The 17,491-nt window shown below is 30.7% G+C and overlaps 1 long non-coding RNA gene across 1 annotated transcript; it reads left to right on the forward strand.

The window, feature by feature from the left end:
* Positions 1–5,075: 5,075 nt before the first annotated feature.
* On the forward strand, positions 5,076–7,035 carry LOC128039680 (uncharacterized). The gene is made up of 3 exons (XR_008194143.1): positions 5,076–5,215; positions 5,793–5,865; positions 6,826–7,035. It is a non-coding gene; the product is annotated as an uncharacterized LOC128039680 (long non-coding RNA).
* The last annotated feature ends 10,456 nt before the right edge of the window (positions 7,036–17,491 follow it).

Consider the following 17,491-nt stretch of genomic DNA (forward strand, 5'->3'; position numbering starts at 1 on the left):
CGAAACCCCAAATTTGAGCATAATAGAAAAATCGAAACTGTAATTTTTACTATTATCTTATAATGATTAGAAAATACTAATAAAAATATAATGACTAAAAAAGACATCATTAATTTAGTTCAAGTAGCTAACAGCCTTAATACTTTCGAAGGTTTACATGGATTTTTAAACACTTATTCTAACTCTTCATGTCAAAAATTTTAAAATTTTGTTAGAATAATATTATTTTTCCAAAATAATCCACCTAAAGAATTCAATCAATGTAGCCAACAAAATTAACTATTTGAAATAACTAATACCATTATCAAATATAGAGACCAAATAGGTTAGAAATTAAAATATAAAAGTTAAATCTTAAATTTAGATATAATAGAAGGATAAAAAAAATGAGATTTAACCATTGTTCCATTATCCCAAAAAAGAAAAAATAATGGAAAGACATCTCGCACATGCCAGTTTATGGTTACTTCGTCAGTCACGTCATCATTTAATAGTAAAAATTGATAAATTTTTTTAAAAGAATAATTAATTTACTCTTTGATAAAATGTATAGAATTAATTTACTATTTTTTGCGTTAAAAAAAGAAAAAAACAATTCGATATAATACTTTTACCCCACCTAATACCTGATAAAAGAGGATAATGCAATTATCAATTTTCCGAGTGACACTGAGTCATGCAATCACCAACTCATTGCTTTTCTTTATTTTTTATTCTTTTTCTATTTTCAATTATATGAATTTTACGGGATTTTTACTAAAATATTATAAAAAATAAACAAAATATTATACATTTTTTATTATTTACCAAAATAATACAAAAAAAACAGAAAAAAAGGCTGCGACTAACGTGACAGGACAGTGGAGGAGGGGGTGCCATAGGCAGCACCAGTTGTGCCTCTGGCAGAGGCGGTACCGATGGTGCCCCTCTAACAGGCGACACTGTCTATATAATGGGCCCATTCGGCTGGTGGGTGGGGGGAAGAAAAGGAGAGGGAAAGAAGAAGAAAGAAAGAAAGAAAAAGAGAGAAGAGGAAAGGAGAGGAAAGAAAGAAAGAAAAAGAAGGAAAGAAAAGGAAAGGGGAAGAAAAAAGAAAGAAAAAGAAGGAAAGAAAAGGAAAAGAGAAGAAAAAAAAAAGAAAGAAGAAGAAGATGAGGGAAGGAAGAAAAAAAGAAAGAAAAAAGGGTAATTTTTTATTAATTTAATTTTTTGTAATATTTGTGTAAAAATTTATGTTATGTACATTGTATGTGTTTTATTATTTTATTTAGCATATATATTTTATGAAATTTATTTAGAATGAAAAAATCCATGTTATGTACATTGTATGTTGATTAGGAATTTTTTATGAAATTTATTTAGGATGTTGTAATTAGTTTTTTAGAAAAATAGCATTAAAAATAAAATGATAAAAAATATGTTTAAGAAAACATAAAATACGAAAAGAAAAGAAAAAACAGAAATTTTATATTCAACGAAAGTAATAAAATCCAAAAAATGATATATTTAAAAACACACTAAATTAATAAATTTCAAACATAATGTACTAAAATAATGTAAAATAATAAAATTAGAATTATGATATTTTTAAAGTAATAAAATGCGGAGAAAAAATACGAACAAATGGTTGAAATAAGAGTGTTTTACTAAATTATTTAGAAATTCAGAAATAATTAATATAAATATTTCAAACAAAATGTCTTGAAATAATATAAAATAATAAAATACGAAAATAATATATTTTTATTGAAAGTAATAAAATTCAAGAAAATAATACGAGCAAAGTGCGAGAATAAGGGTTTTTTTACACTAAATTAATTTTAAAAACACACTAAATTAATAAATTTCAAACATAATGCACTTTGAAATAATGTAAAATTATAAAATTAGAAATTATGATATTTTTAAATTAATAAAATGCGGAGAAAAACTACGAACAAAGGGCCTAGTTAGCGTCTTTTACTAAATTTTTAAAAATTTAGAAATAATTTTAAAAATTCAGAAATAATATATTTTTATTGAAAGTAATAAAATTAGGGTAAAAATATGAACAAATGGCGAAATAATGGTTTTTACTAAATTTTTTAGAAAAAGATAATGTAAAATAATATATTAAAATAATGTACTAAAATAATAATAAAATAATAAAATACGAAAATAATATATTTTTATTGAAAGTAATAAAATTCGGGAAAATAGTACGAATAAATGTCCGAAATGAGAGTTTTTTACTAACTTTTTTTTGAACTTGTAGGCATCGCAATGGCTCCATTGATTCAACCCGGTAGACACATATCTGATGCGGCTAATAACGTGGTATGATTTATTATTTGTTAATCACGGTGTCTATTTAAAAAGGATATACATAATATATAGAAATAAATTATGTTATCGTAATATTTTTTCTGTAATTTAACACTATCAGGACTCGTACCGAGTAATAAGGGGCCGTGTGAATGGTTTAAAGAAAGCTCAGATGCACGATTGATGCTGTACTTGGAGCAAGCCAGATTTGGGTCAGCATCATTGATCCGGACCTTCGACTTGCGCTATGATTTATTATCTGCACTAGTGGAGCGGTGGCGCCCGGAGACCCACACTTTTCATTTTCCGTGTGGGGAGTGCACGGTGACCTTGGAGGATGTTGCAATGCAGCTTGGGCTCCCAATTGACGGGAGTCCCATAACGGGAGTATCTTCATTTACCGATCCGGCTGCACTTTGTTATCAGCTCCTAGGAGACTCACCAAAGGACGATGAGTCAAATTTTATGGGATTGAAATTTACATGGCTGAAGGTGAGTTGATGTGCGCTGCTCGAGCGTACATCATGCATATCCTAGGGGAAGTACTCATGTCCGATGCAAACAACAACAAGGTGCATATGATGTACTTGCCCCTATTAGCTGATTTGTCTAGTGTTCGCTCGTATAGCTGGGGCTCTGCCGTTCTAGCAGTGTTATATCGGGAGCTTTGTCGGACGACAAACTCGGATGTTGTAGACATGGGCGGATGTCTCACATTGCTGCAGTCCTGGGCGCTCTATTGGATGCCATTTTTGGCATCGGTTAGTCACCAATCGTATGTTTATCCACTAGTGAATAGGTGATAAAATATAACTTGTCATTATTTGTAGTCATAGTATATTGACTAATGTTACCAACCCTAAACCCTATATTTGTTTTTGGTAGGTGAAGTCTTTATCCGGGTATCGAGAGGTCACACATTGTCCCGATATACCAACTCATGATCGAACAACATGCCGAGGAAGGGGTAAACTGCTATTCTAATATTCATGACATCTTACTTTCTATATCTTACTCACACGTTATGGCTAATTATAACCATGTTATTAATCATTTAGTTTATATGGATGCCATACCGTAGGCCGAAAATTACAGATGTGGTACCCTCGTCTGCATACGTTCATTCTGACATATGGTGCACTAACGCACCAATTATAAATTTCAATATAGTCGAGTGGTATCACGGGGATCGGGTGCTACGACAGTTTGGTTGCATCCAACATATCCTGGATCTGCCATGCGAGGTGGGGGCAGTTCACGGCATGAATAAGAGAGGAAAACCGTAGTTGGATTGGGGCATTAAGCACTGAAAATTTGTTGCGCTGTGGAACGATCGGATGTGTCGAAGACCTTAGATGGTTATCGCTTCCTATTTGCAACCATCATTAGAGTACATACAATGGTACTATAGTTGCGGGAAGCCATATATACTTGGAGGCCAGTCGATTGTAGTCCCCCCGCACATGCAGCGACCTGGGGGATCGTACCCAGCAGCCCCGATGGAGGCAGAACCAAAGCTCGAGCAGGAGCCCAAGCCAGATCCCGAACAATCACATTTACATGTGGATTCACATAGCTATCATCCGGATTTGGCGGGCAGTGACTATATTCCGAGCTTCTCAGGGGGCGAATACGCATACGAATTTGAATTCTTTGGATCCTACCCATCGCAGTACAGCATGCCCGGCCCGTCCAGCCCGTATCCACAGCATCATGGAACTCCTTCCGGTTCAAGTTCGTTGATGCCGAACGAGCCACAAGATTTTTCCTTTATGTTTGCCACACCCCCACCTGCATCGAATGATGATGTTGGTCGTCGCAAACACCCAGAATGTGACCGTTGACCTCCGAATAGGTATACCCCTAGGACCACACCATCAAACCATCAATTTTAGGGGTTTACTGCACTTTTTTGTACATTAAAAAGTTTGTACTTTTTGTATAAAGTTAATTATTCTAATTTTAGTTATGCTTACTACGAAACTTTTTTGTATAAATTTAATTATTCTAATTTTGCATTATATTAAAGCTGAATTTAAGGTTAAATGGCTCTATTTTCGTTATAATTTTAATAATTCCAAATGCCATATACTATTTTATAACTTAATTTGGATACAATTTAAGCATTATCATAAGTTGAATAATTTTAATTATTTCAAATGAATTATACTTTTTATAACATTACACATAAAAATTTTACAGCATTAGGTCAATTCCGACCCGATCCGGACGACTGTCCAACATGAATGTAATGACCCAAAATTCACGGGCATCGGAAAAATATAATATCAGACCTCCGTCTTAGTAAGTGAGTCGAAAATAATTATTAGAAATATTTATTAGACTAGTTGTGTGTTTAATTATGTTTTAGATAGGTGAATTTAGCCTAATTAAGAGTAATTAGTAAAAGGATTAAATTACAATAGAAGTGAAAGTTTAATTATAGATTAAAATAAAATAAGAGGGACTAAATAGGTAAATAAGCCAATAGCTAAAGTTTAGGCGGCAAAGATGGAAAAATCTGAGATTTTTATGTTTTATATATATTATTTTATTATATAATATATATTATATTATATTATATTATATTATATTGTTTTATATTATATAAATTAAATAGATGACAAATGTATGGTAAAGATTAAGACAAGTGTAATAGTAATAATTATATAGGTACACTTGTAATAAAAATAAATATATGCTTAAATAATAAGTAAAGATTTTTTTAAATATATTATTATTAATATTATTAGTTAAAATAAAAGAAATAAAGTAAAAGAAACAATGAAACAAAGAAGAAAAGAAACAGAATAGCTAGAAAAGAAACAGAGAAAGAGACGAAAAACAGGGGAAGAAAAAGGGAAAGAAAATAAAAAGGGGAAATTGAGATTTTAAAGCTTCAAGTTAATCGGTAAGCTAAATTTAGCCCTTTTCTCTTCATTTTGATGTTTTAGAAGCTTTAAAACAAAGTTTTGTTGAAGTTAAGTGGAGGTTATGGAAGTTCATAGGTTTTTGAACATGATTCATTTTGAACAAGTTGTTAAATTAGGGGTTTAGTTGATAGAATTTCTAGTTAGAATAGATAAAAAGAATGATTTGTAAACTAAGTTGTAAGTTTTACATAGTTGGGATTAAGTTACAAAAAGCCTTAAATTAGGGTTTATGTTGAATAAATGATGGAATTGAGGATTTATTTGATAGAGTTTCTAGTTAGAGTTGATACAAGGATTAAATTGTGAAGTAAGCTACAAGTTTTGAATTTTAGGGATTAAATTGGGGAAAATTCGAAATTAGTGAAAAATGCTGAAAATTTTGTAGATAAAATTTAGTTTAGAAGAAATTTGAATAGAAATAGAGTGTGAATTAAATTAGAAAAGTAGATAAATTTAGTTAGGATTAAATTGGAATCAAAGTCTAAATTAGATAGAAATTTTATTATTATTAATTTATGTTGTAATTAATGGTGTAAATTATTATTATTTTCATAGCTAACAAGGAACTCGAAGCATCGGCACACAAAGGAAAGGAGAAGGTTATTGAGGAATAATCGAGTAAATTCGGGTTTGTATTACTATAATTCAAGTTATTTATTATTAAATGCTAAATTTTAATTTATATGTGTCTAGTAAATGAAATGTGAGGTAAGTATTAATATTAGTATTGATATTATTATTATTATTATTATTATTATTATTATTATTATTATTATTATTATTATTATGAGTGGGAATTAAATTGAATAGTTGATATGAATTAATATTTGAATTGTTTGTTGATTGAAAGCGGAAATGAATTTAAATCGAATTGTGAATGGTATTAAATTGTATGGAAATGTATTGAGTTGTGAAAGTGTGAATTTGTGAAATAATTATTGATTGAAAGGTGGAAAAATGATTGAATTGAAAGTGTGAGAAATTGTGATTGAATTGAGAATATATGTGATTTAAATACCTATTAACTAGTCGGGTGAGTCCGATATAGTTGGCATGCCATAGGATTGGAAGAGTTCGGGATACTTGACCTCGAGTCGATGAGACACTGGGTGTCACTATATTTCTTCGGATAGATTCGATGAGGTCTGGGTACCAACTTTCTTGACTTTGCCGATGAGACACTGGGTGTCAACTATTGCTTCGAACTATCCGATGAGGCACTGGGTGCCATTCTGGTGTGTTTGGTTGGATCCGTGTATCCGCCAAAGTCCGAGTTTTGTTAATAGGGTAAATAATGAAATGATAAAATAAACGAGTTGGTCAACGAGCTATTGAAATGATATGAAAAAAAAAAGTTGAATTGTGAATTGAAATGTGAAATGAGATTGAGAAATGAACCTAAGGTTCATGATTTGTTCAAACTCAAATTGTGGATATACGATATTGGTTGATGAATTGCTATTGTTGAAATATTGAATTTAAATTGTATATACGAATTATGCATTACATGTTTATTATTGTTATAATTTGAATTATGGTAATACCACTGAGTATGAAATACTCAGCGTACGGTTGTTTCCGTGCGCAGGTCGATAGGAGTCAAAGGTCCCGGTTCAGCATCCAGATCAATCCCGACTTCAGCATAATTTTGGTGATGTATATTTCTTTTGATAATGTGGCATGTACATAGGATGTGTATAAAGGTTGTTATGTTTTAATATAAATGGTAAAAAAAAATGTTAGTATTAAAAGTTTATGAATTATTATGAAAGAAGTTTATCTATTTTGATTTATTTATTACCTTGTTAAATTTTAAATTGATATTATGTTGATTGAGTTTGATTAGAAGTAATTAGAATAGAAAATGTGAATGTGGAATGAATTGGTTGATTTGGTTATATTTGGAAAAGATATGGTTTTAATTGCAGGTGGTTCTATGTAAAAATAAGCAGAAATCTTTTTAAATTTTTATAAAATTTATAATAAAAAAAGAGAGAGATGAAGTCAATTGGTAAACAAACATATGAATTTATGATTTTATTTCAATATGATTGTTAGTTATTTAAGAATTTTTGTAAACTGTCTGATATGTCCGGTAATGCCTCATAACCCTGTTCCGGCGATGGTTCGGGGTTAGGGGGTGTTACAATGAAAGTTTCGCTGAGGGCATTTATTCCGACTATGGCCACTTAACCTACTTAATCCACAACGCTTACCGTCAGATTTCTCCCTAATGTCCATTTCATTACGGATTCTGCTTGATTGCGGACAACTTCTTGGATTCCTCCGTAGCCCTCTGTTTGGGAGAAGCTCGAAAGTCGTCAGAGGCACCTCCCACGTAGATAGGTCAGGCAGGACGGGGAACTCATTTTCCCAGACACGCAATGTACGATCGAGCGTGTACACATCATCGACATATTGTTCAACATTAAGGTTCCCTTTAGCACACGCTGCCACGGCATGCGCACATGGATAATGAAATGTTTCGAACCTCCTGCACTCGCACCGTCTGTTTCGGAGATCAACTCCATAGGACCTAGTTGGTATACCAGGTCGACGACTGATGGTCTCAATAACCCGAAACGTTTCCAGTCATCGTGAATATATTTCTACATTCATTGACCTCGCCACCCGACGATTTGCAACCATTGCATCCCTGAAATGTTTGACAAACACGTGTCCCGCCTCCATCTGGTCGACTTGTTGCTGACCCATTCTTGGCATCAAGGTAGCCAACTTATAGAATGTAGCAGAAAAGACAGATGCAATCGGAAGATGACGTGTTTTCAACAACACAGCGTTGATCCCGTCCACTAAGTTTATGGTCATTTGGCCATAACAAAAGCCCTCGTCAAAACTTTGAGCCCATTGCCACAGCTCTATCGTGCCCAACCATTGTCGGAAAGATGTGTTTGTTTGCCCCTCCATGTCACTCTCAAGTCGAATCATTCTTTGGCGGAAAATATGTGGGTTTAACTCGTACACTGCATACGTATTAAGAAAAAATAAGTTTAGTAACTCGATAATATAAAACATTACAACTTATATTGAAAATATAAGGTTATCATTTACCCATTGCCACGACTTGTTTCTTCCAGTTTGCATTCTTATAATCTTTGTGGAAGTTAGCCAAAATGTGACGGATGCAGTAAACGGATCTCCATGGCACACCAGAACGCCTAATTGCTACAATTAAACCTTTCCCTCTATCGGAGATGATGCAAATGTTATTGTTACTAATAACATACCTCCGCAGGTTAGTGAGGAAGAATTCGCAAGACTCCAAGTTCTCTTTATCTACGATGGCAAATGCTATCGGAAGCACGTTTCTATTGTCGTCTTGAGCAACCGCAAGAAGTAGGATATGTGTATATTTTCCATATAACCAGGTCCCATCCACCTGCACAAATGGCTTGCAGTGGGGAAATGCCCGTACACATGAATCAAACATCCAGAACATCCGATAGAAAATCTTTTTTCCCGGTTGTAACTGGTCGTCCGGGCCGTTATAAGGCATTGTCTGTAACTCAATCACAATCCCCGGTACGTACTCCGCATAGCAGCTATCCATCCTTGTAGCTCGTTATACGACGAATCATAATCCCCATACAATTGCTTCATTGCCATCTGTTTAGCTATCTATGCCTTTCGATATGATACTCGATACTAGAATCGTGCTTGCATTTCGGTAATCAGTACCTAAACTTTAATGGTCGGCATGTCCTTCACCATTGGCATGATACACGTACAGATAATTTTCGAATCAAGTTTTCCATGATCTTCTGTCATACGTGTTGATGTACATGTATGAAGACCAACAAATTTTCGTATCTCCCACATCTGAGAACTTTTAATGAATGCAGCTCGTACCCGCCAATTGCAGCCTTCCGCTACCTTCCAACACTCCCTAATATATATTGTCGGTGTAGACACTGCGACTTTATAATCCACTGATATGTTCATGCTGTACCGTTTAATAGCAAGTACGCACTCTTCTTTACAGCTGAATCTCTGGCCTATGAATAACTCCTCATGATCAGAATTTACGGCCAGCCCGTGAGGATGAACTATTTCAGGGTACTCCGGGAACTCAGCTACATACGATGCGTCAGGGTCTATGAGCGACATGTGTGGCCCAGGATTATTGTGTATCAAAATACGTCGCATCTGGTCCCCGACCGAAGAAGCGTTAATGTTTCCATCGTTGTTGACATCTTCATCGTCAATATCATCAGGTACATCGTCTACATTGGGATCACCGTCACTATTGACCTCTTCATCCTAATGATCGCTACCACCTTCTTCTTCACCACCAACCACATCAATATCGGGTGTAATATTCAGATCGATACCGATCCCACCCATAGTCGATTCACTATCAACGTATGATATTGGAGCCACCATCCATGGTTCTTGAGCTCCGTGTTCTTCATCAGATGCATTGACATCTTCATTTTGCTCCATACCGGCTAACTCAGCAAATAAGTGAATCGGTGCATTCTTGTCACTCCCATTCCCACAGTAAAGAGCGAGCATTGTCTCCACGTCTTCGTCGTCTACAAGTTCCATTTTGGTGAATTTGACCGGATTTGTCGAAACTGGAAACTTGTAGAAATTTTTTTATATCCTTCTCCCACAACGTCTAAGAATTTTTGCATTAATCCTTGCCTTCATTTCATCCAACGAGACATTTCTATTAAATCTCATTGCTATTTGTTGCCGACATTCAAATACACATCTAACACTTGTTGTCAAGATGACTCCATCAAAATAAACGCATACAAAAAACTTATCATCCATCTTCAATATTCAATCTGTCAAAAAATAAACAAAATCTCAAAAAAAATCTCGAACGGTAAATGAATTACTTAAATAAAAAAATTAATATTTCAATATGCAATTTTTCATCAAAGCTCAAACTTTTTCAGTTATCATTTTGTACATGAACAACGTTTAACCACTAATCCTAATAACTAACACAATAACAATAACAATAGTTTTATACTCAAAATAATACTAACTAACAATAATAATTAGGGTTTTACTAAAATAATAACTAACCATAATAATAATATTAGTTTTTACTAACAATAATACTAAGTAACATCTAAACCCTAAAACTAATAATAATAATACTAACTAAAACTATCAATTTTAGTTTTATTAATCTTAATAACTAAACTAACAACAAAAATAATAAAATTATACAAAAAAACATAACAACAAGATAATCAATTATTTTTAAAAAAATACATTTTTTTTCTCTTCTCTTTCTCTCTTTTTCTCTCTTTTTCCGGCAGCACCTCCTCTTTCTTTTCTTCTTCTTCTTATTTTTCTCCTTCAGCTGGACGGATCCCGGGTTTATAACACAAGTGGTTCCGCCTATGGGAAAGGCACCTTTGGTGCCGCCTGTGGCATCCGGTTTTTCACTGTTGTGTTTTTTTTTGTATTATTTTGGTAAATAATAAAAAATGTATAATATTTTGGTAATTTTTTATTTTGTTATAATATTTTAGTAAAAATCCTTGAATTTTACCCATGGTGTTGGTACCGTTTCAGTAGCAAATCGGAACAAAAAAACTTTAGGTTTCGTTTCGATGCAATTTCTAGTCGGTACTGGTTGTATCAGTGCGTATTAGCTGAAATAAAGTGTATTGATCGGCACCAAAAAAAGATTCTAAAAAAAATTAAATATAAAATAAAATTAAAATTTTTATTATTTATTTGAAAAATAATAATTTTAAGATATATTTTAAAGTTATTATTATTTGTACCAAAAAATAAATTTAAAATATATTTTAATTTTAATTATTTAATTATTGAGATTTATTTATCATTTATTTTGAATTTATTGAATTATGAATTATTATATGCAAGGTATAGGACGATCTTATAGTATGATTTATGGAATAATTTATTTTGCTTGTTATTTTGAGTTTGGTTAATGGTAAATGGTATTAAAAATATTTTATATAATTGAATAAAATTTTTGGTATCTTAAAATTTACATATGATAAGCTTTGAACTTATACCAACAATATTTTTAAAATATTTTCTTCACCAATTTAATCAAAACTTTAATTTTTATGAGTAATTTGTTTCTAACATACATATATCAAATATTTAAAAAAATTAAAATAGTGATAAATCCGAAACAATATATGTAGACCGTACATTAATTTTACCCAAATTAAAGTTTCAGTTAAAAGGATTTTCTTGATTAAGTTTTAAAGTTAAATTCTTCAATTTTTTTATTATAATTTATGTTTTAGGATTTTTCTAAATATTTTGAACTTCTTGGTTATATTAAAGAAGAAATATAAAACACAAAACATCTAAAACTTCTTAACAGAAAAATAAAAGAAGTATGTTTGAATCTGTAACCAATCTAGTATTTTGAAATTTAAATTTTAGTTTTCTTTTTATTTTTTATTTAAAATTTTGGCTTCTCTTTCTAATTTTACAGTTAAAGTTAATATATCAAAAGTAAAATAACTTTTTAATCCTTAACATTTATATTTTTACCAATTTGATCTTTACCCTTTGAAAATACATACAAATTTACAAACTATCTTTTCATATTTTAAATAAAAACCTAACAAATTTATAATTTATAATTTTAAAAATAATTTTAAACAAGATTATATTTTTTAAAAATAAAAATTCTTTAAAATTCAAAATTAAAAAATTAAAAAATTAAAAAATTTTCAAACATTCAATGATATCCAAACTAGACTACACTAAATCGACTAGTTAGACTGATTGGATCAGGAATCGGTTAGGGTATTGTATTGATTTAGTGAGGAAAAAACTGTTGACCCGCGAATAGGTACGAACTAGGTGAATCAAGCTACAAAATTGTTTGAACCTGTAGTTGAACTTATTTTGAATTGGCTTGATCAATTGATTCCTAGATCAGTTCAAAGAAAATAAGATATTAAAAATAAAAAAATCAAAATACTAAAAATTGATTTAACTGCCTATTCAATTGGTTTTTTGCCTGATTCAACCAATATGTACAAGTTAGTAAACCAACCAATTTTTAAAGATTTTAAACTTTTTTAGCCCTCAACATATATAATTTTTTTTGTCAATTTGGTTAATACCCTTTAAAATTATGTAATTTAAAAATATTTTTTTTCATAGTTTTAACTATGAAAAAATAAAACTCTTTAAAATTAAAAAATATAAAAAAATTTCAAATTTCAATGTTTTCTAAACCAAACGGTTAGACTAGAAATCGACTAAAGGTATCAATCCAGTGAGAGGTAAAAAAACTAATTGACCCACGAACCAGTATGAACTGGTAAAGCTAGACTAAAAAAACTAGTTGAACTAGTAGTTCAATCGATTTTTATAATTTTTTATAATTTATTTGCTTTGAACCGATCAGACCAGTTGTTCTAGGAACCAACTGGTCAAACTAGTTTGAAATCGATTCAACTACCGGTTCAACTAATTCATACATGTTTTCTAGTCAACCAATTTTTTACATCTCACCGGAACAATATCTCAACCGGTTCCTAGTATGTTCCAATCCAATTTAGATAATATTGAAGTTTGGAATTCTTATAAATTTTTCTTTTTTTTTTTTGAATTTAAAGAGTTTTTAAAATTATTTTCATATTAAAAATTATGATTTTTGAAAAATTTATGTTTTTATTTAAAATATGAAAAAACTATTAATTCATTTAAAAATAAAATTTTTAAAAATTTAAAAATTTAAAAACTGTTTATGTACTTTCAAAGGTAAGAACCAAATTGACAAAAATCTGTATATGTTGAGGGCTAAAAAATTTATTTTACCTTTGACCAGGGTAAAGCACGAAATTTTTTTTGGGGAGGCGCAAAATTAAGTTATAAATTTTGATAATAGCTAAAATGCAATTTCACTATTGTATTAGTTAATATTTTTGTAATTTTTAAAGGATTAAATCAAAATCTTATCATTTTGAGGGCCAAAGTACAATTTTATTATTACTAACTTATAATTTTATACATTTTAAAGGGTAAATAAAATGCAATTTTCCAATTCTAGAAGGGGCCAAGGCCCCTACTTGCCCCACGGTTGCTCCTGCCTTTGACATAATTAACTTTAATGGCAAAATTAGAAGAAGGAACCGAGTTTCTAAATAAAAATAAGGGCAAGGACTCAAATGTCTCAAAATTAAAGTATATGGACTAACTTTTAAATTTTACAGGAGTACAGGGACCTTTGAGATATTTAAACCAAAAAATTAACTGAGCTTTTAGGAAAAAGTACACCCAATTGAGTCCTTATTGCAGAAAAAAACATCAATTAAAACCTTCCATTAACAAAAATTGTTAGTTAATTGGTTTTACCATTAACTGCATTGATGTGGCTAATGGAGCTAACACATGACATACCACGTCAACATATATTTTAAAATAAAAAATCCTAAAAATTTATTAAAAATTAAGTAAAACATTTACGTCTAAAGCGAACTTGAATAAATTGTTGTCGGCTTTATTTGAAGATAATCATATGTCTAGGTTCATTCTAGACTAAACTGAATATTGTAAAAATTATTAAAAAATGTAAAATATTAATATGGTAAAATAATATTAAAATAAAAAATTTAAAAAATTCTTAAAAATATCAAGAAATTATTGCTTTTACATGTTTAGAATGAATTTGAATAGATAGTTGTCCAAGTCCATTTGGAATGTAAATTCCAAATATTGTAAAAAATATTAAAATATTAAAATATTAAAATGAAAAATATAAAACAATTATAAATAATTATTAAAATTTTAAAAATTAATTGAATAAAATATAATATTTACTCCTAATTTTTTATTTTATCATTTATAATCTCCAATCATGGTTGTTTGTTAGTATATTTTGGAAAAATTGCCGGTTGAATACATTCATGAAATCATATCAATTTTAAAAGTAAATGGTTATAAACTTAGTAAATGTACTTTATAGAAGGAAATTATTATTAACTTTTCAAATATAAATATTAAATTTCAAATTTTTGATTCTCGATCAAGATTTTAGAATCGGATCGACGATTGGATTGATGTACATTTGGTTTGATCAAATAAATTATTAAAAATATAAAAATAAAAATAATATTTAAAAATAGAAAACCACTTTAATCGATTTTTTAGATTGATTTAAAAAACCGATCGATATCAATTTGCTGGTCAATTGATTCAACATTTATCATTGGACCAATATCTTGATCGGTTTTTGATCCGACTGGTCGGCCTAATTTTTAGAATTGTAATTTACAATTTTTAGAATTATATTCATGTTGGTTTTAGATGTGTAAAATAATACTCTCTTTTTTTATTTATAATTTTTAGGGTTTTATATTTTTTCTAGTTATTAGAAATTCTAATAATTATTTATGATATTTATAATTTTTACCATTTTTAATATTTTTTACAATTCTTATAATATTTAAAATTTATGTCTGGAATGTACTTGAACCCTAAACCCTACATCTGAACAAATGATTGCTCAAATTCATTTTAGGTGCAAATGTTTAAATTATTTTTAACAAATTTTTGGGATTTTCTTTTACTTTTTAAGCATATGTTTATGTGACATGACAATTCAACAACTTGTCGATATGGCATCCTATATGCCAGCTTTGTCAACCACGTTAGTGCCATTAACGATCAATTGGGTTTTTGTTAATAGAAAAACTTAATTTATTTTTTCCATAATGGCTCAATTAAGTGCACTTTTTCTTTAAGGGCTCAACTTTTTTTTATTTAATTTTTTTATTAATGGCTTTTTAGATCCATCTATTAGTATAAAATTTCTACGTTGTTGTTTACTTGAGAAATTTTAGTGTCAACTAAAATTTATTTCATTTATTTATGAGTTAAGAGTATCTACAAATTACATGCTTATGTTTGGGCCTTTTTACTCAAATAATATAAAAATAATATTTTTTACCCAAATAATATAACTTTCTTTTACTAAAATAATATGAATGCTATAGGAATTTCTATTCTGACACATAAATCGCCTTATGAAATGACGATTTGGAATGGAATAATAAGTATGGTTGATGGGGTTTAATGGGCCAATTGACCCATTCCATCGAAGTCAGTAAGGCTGAGCCCAAGAACCCAATATTGCTATTGGTACATGTAGCCATGACGTGCGAACACGGGTATTTAAGAGTTTGAAACCTCCTACAATCACACCATCTATTAAGTAGATTGACTCGATAAGACCTGGGTAGGGTACTTGCCTAATGACCAACAAACTCAGTCACTTAGAAAGTTTTATTAGTGTAAGAGTAGATTTACGTAGACATCAAATTTGCTTTTCTTCAGTTGACATCCATCGCCTTTCTCAGATCCTCTAAGTATATGTAGCTTGTCCATGTCACTATTTCTTGTTTACTACCTATCTTTGGCATCAAAGCGATCAACTTGTAGAATGTTACTGAGAAGACAATTGATATTGGTAGATGGCACACTCTTTTGAATACAAAATTCATAGCCTCCGCTAGATTGGTGGTCATATGACCATAGCGTGACCTGCCATCAAAGCTCTGTGCCCATTGATATGGCTCCACTTCATTAAACCAATCAACAACTTCTTCGCCATCTTCCATGCGAAGCCTCTCTATCCTTTGATTGAATCGATGACTTTGCAGATTATAACTTATTGTTCACAAGAATGTCATCATTTGGAAAACTATAATTAAATAATAACATAAGATATTCGAAGGCATTGAAGTAAGTACCCATGTTAACGACTTGTTTATGTCACAATGTATTCTTATACTTCGCATGGAAGTTACTTGCTATATGTCAGATACGATATGTAGAACATCGCGAACTCCCAAACACCTAATTGCAATAATGATACCCTTCGCCTAATAAAAAATCAAGCAAATAATGTCCTGAGTTTCAACATGGCGGCACAAGTTAGTTAAGAAAAATTCTCGAGACTTTGTGTTTTCTTTGTTGACTATGGTAAAGGTGATATGTAAGATGTTTTATTTACCATTCAATGCAACCAAAATAAACAACATCTGCTTGAATTTCTCGTAAAGCTAAGTTCAATCAACCTAAACAATTGGCTCGCAATGAGAAGAACTTGAACTCGGGCTGTAAATGTCCATAAAAATGATGGAATATTTTTATCCTTGGCACTATTCGGTTTGCCTGTTAGTCTACATCGAATGTTCGCATCCTTACCACCATTCCTAGCATATCGTCCTGCAATGCTGCCAACCAATATTGTAGTTCGTATTAGGAGTCATCCTAATCATCGTAGAGCTCTTTCATTGCCATTTGTTTAGCTATCCAGGCTTTTTAATATGATGCTTTGTAACCATTTCTGCTCATCATTTCTGCCACCAAAACAACAACAAGAATAGGTGGGTTTCACTTCCACCAATGGCTTGAAGCATTTAGAGACTAAATTCACATCTAATTTTTTATAGTCTTATGTTAATTGTGTAGCTGTGCAAGTACGTCTTCCCAATTATCCAATGACTTTTTCATGAGTGTGTTACCCTCAGAGGATATCCTTAATCTCTTTGGGGGTAATATCTGTTTTTCCAATATGATCCTATTTTATCTCATGATAACCATTACATCTTCCTTCATGAAAAGTCAATCACTATCAAATAGTAATCAAGTCATCCATCATAAAGATGAACGACCCGTGACCATATTTGTAACAACCCGATTTTAGGTCTAGTTGGAACAGTGGTTTCAGAACCACAAATTCGATGAGAAAAAAAATTATTATGACATGGGTTGCATTATGATAGGAATGTTGCATGAAAATACTGATATGAAAATTTTATCGATTTAGTGATTAATTAAGGAAAGAACCTATTTGTATAAAATGTAGAATTTGAATTCTAGAAGCTAGAAGGGTTAACTAGCTATGAAATTGTAATATCCCGAAAATTTCTACAAAGGAGAAAGTAAGATAATATCCACGATATGGAAAAATAAGAAAATAAAGTGATAAAAGGGTACTTGATTTATGTCAACATTGGGAAGTATATTATGACATATTAATTCAAGAAAGGATTAAATTGCAAAAGTGAGAAAAGTTTTGTTACCCAAGAGTAAATACTCAAAAGTTTAGGGGTTAAAGTGTAAATATGAAAAGTTGAAGGACCAATAGTGTAAATATTTTAAGGGTAGAATAATCTAGAAACTAAAGAAAATGGATGAATTGGGACCAAATTGAATAGATGAAGAATTATGAGAGACTAAATTATAATTTTACCAAATTA

The sequence above is a fragment of the Gossypium raimondii genome, chromosome 1 (assembly GCF_025698545.1).
Source record: "Gossypium raimondii isolate GPD5lz chromosome 1, ASM2569854v1, whole genome shotgun sequence".
Taxonomy (NCBI): Eukaryota; Viridiplantae; Streptophyta; class Magnoliopsida; order Malvales; family Malvaceae; genus Gossypium; species Gossypium raimondii.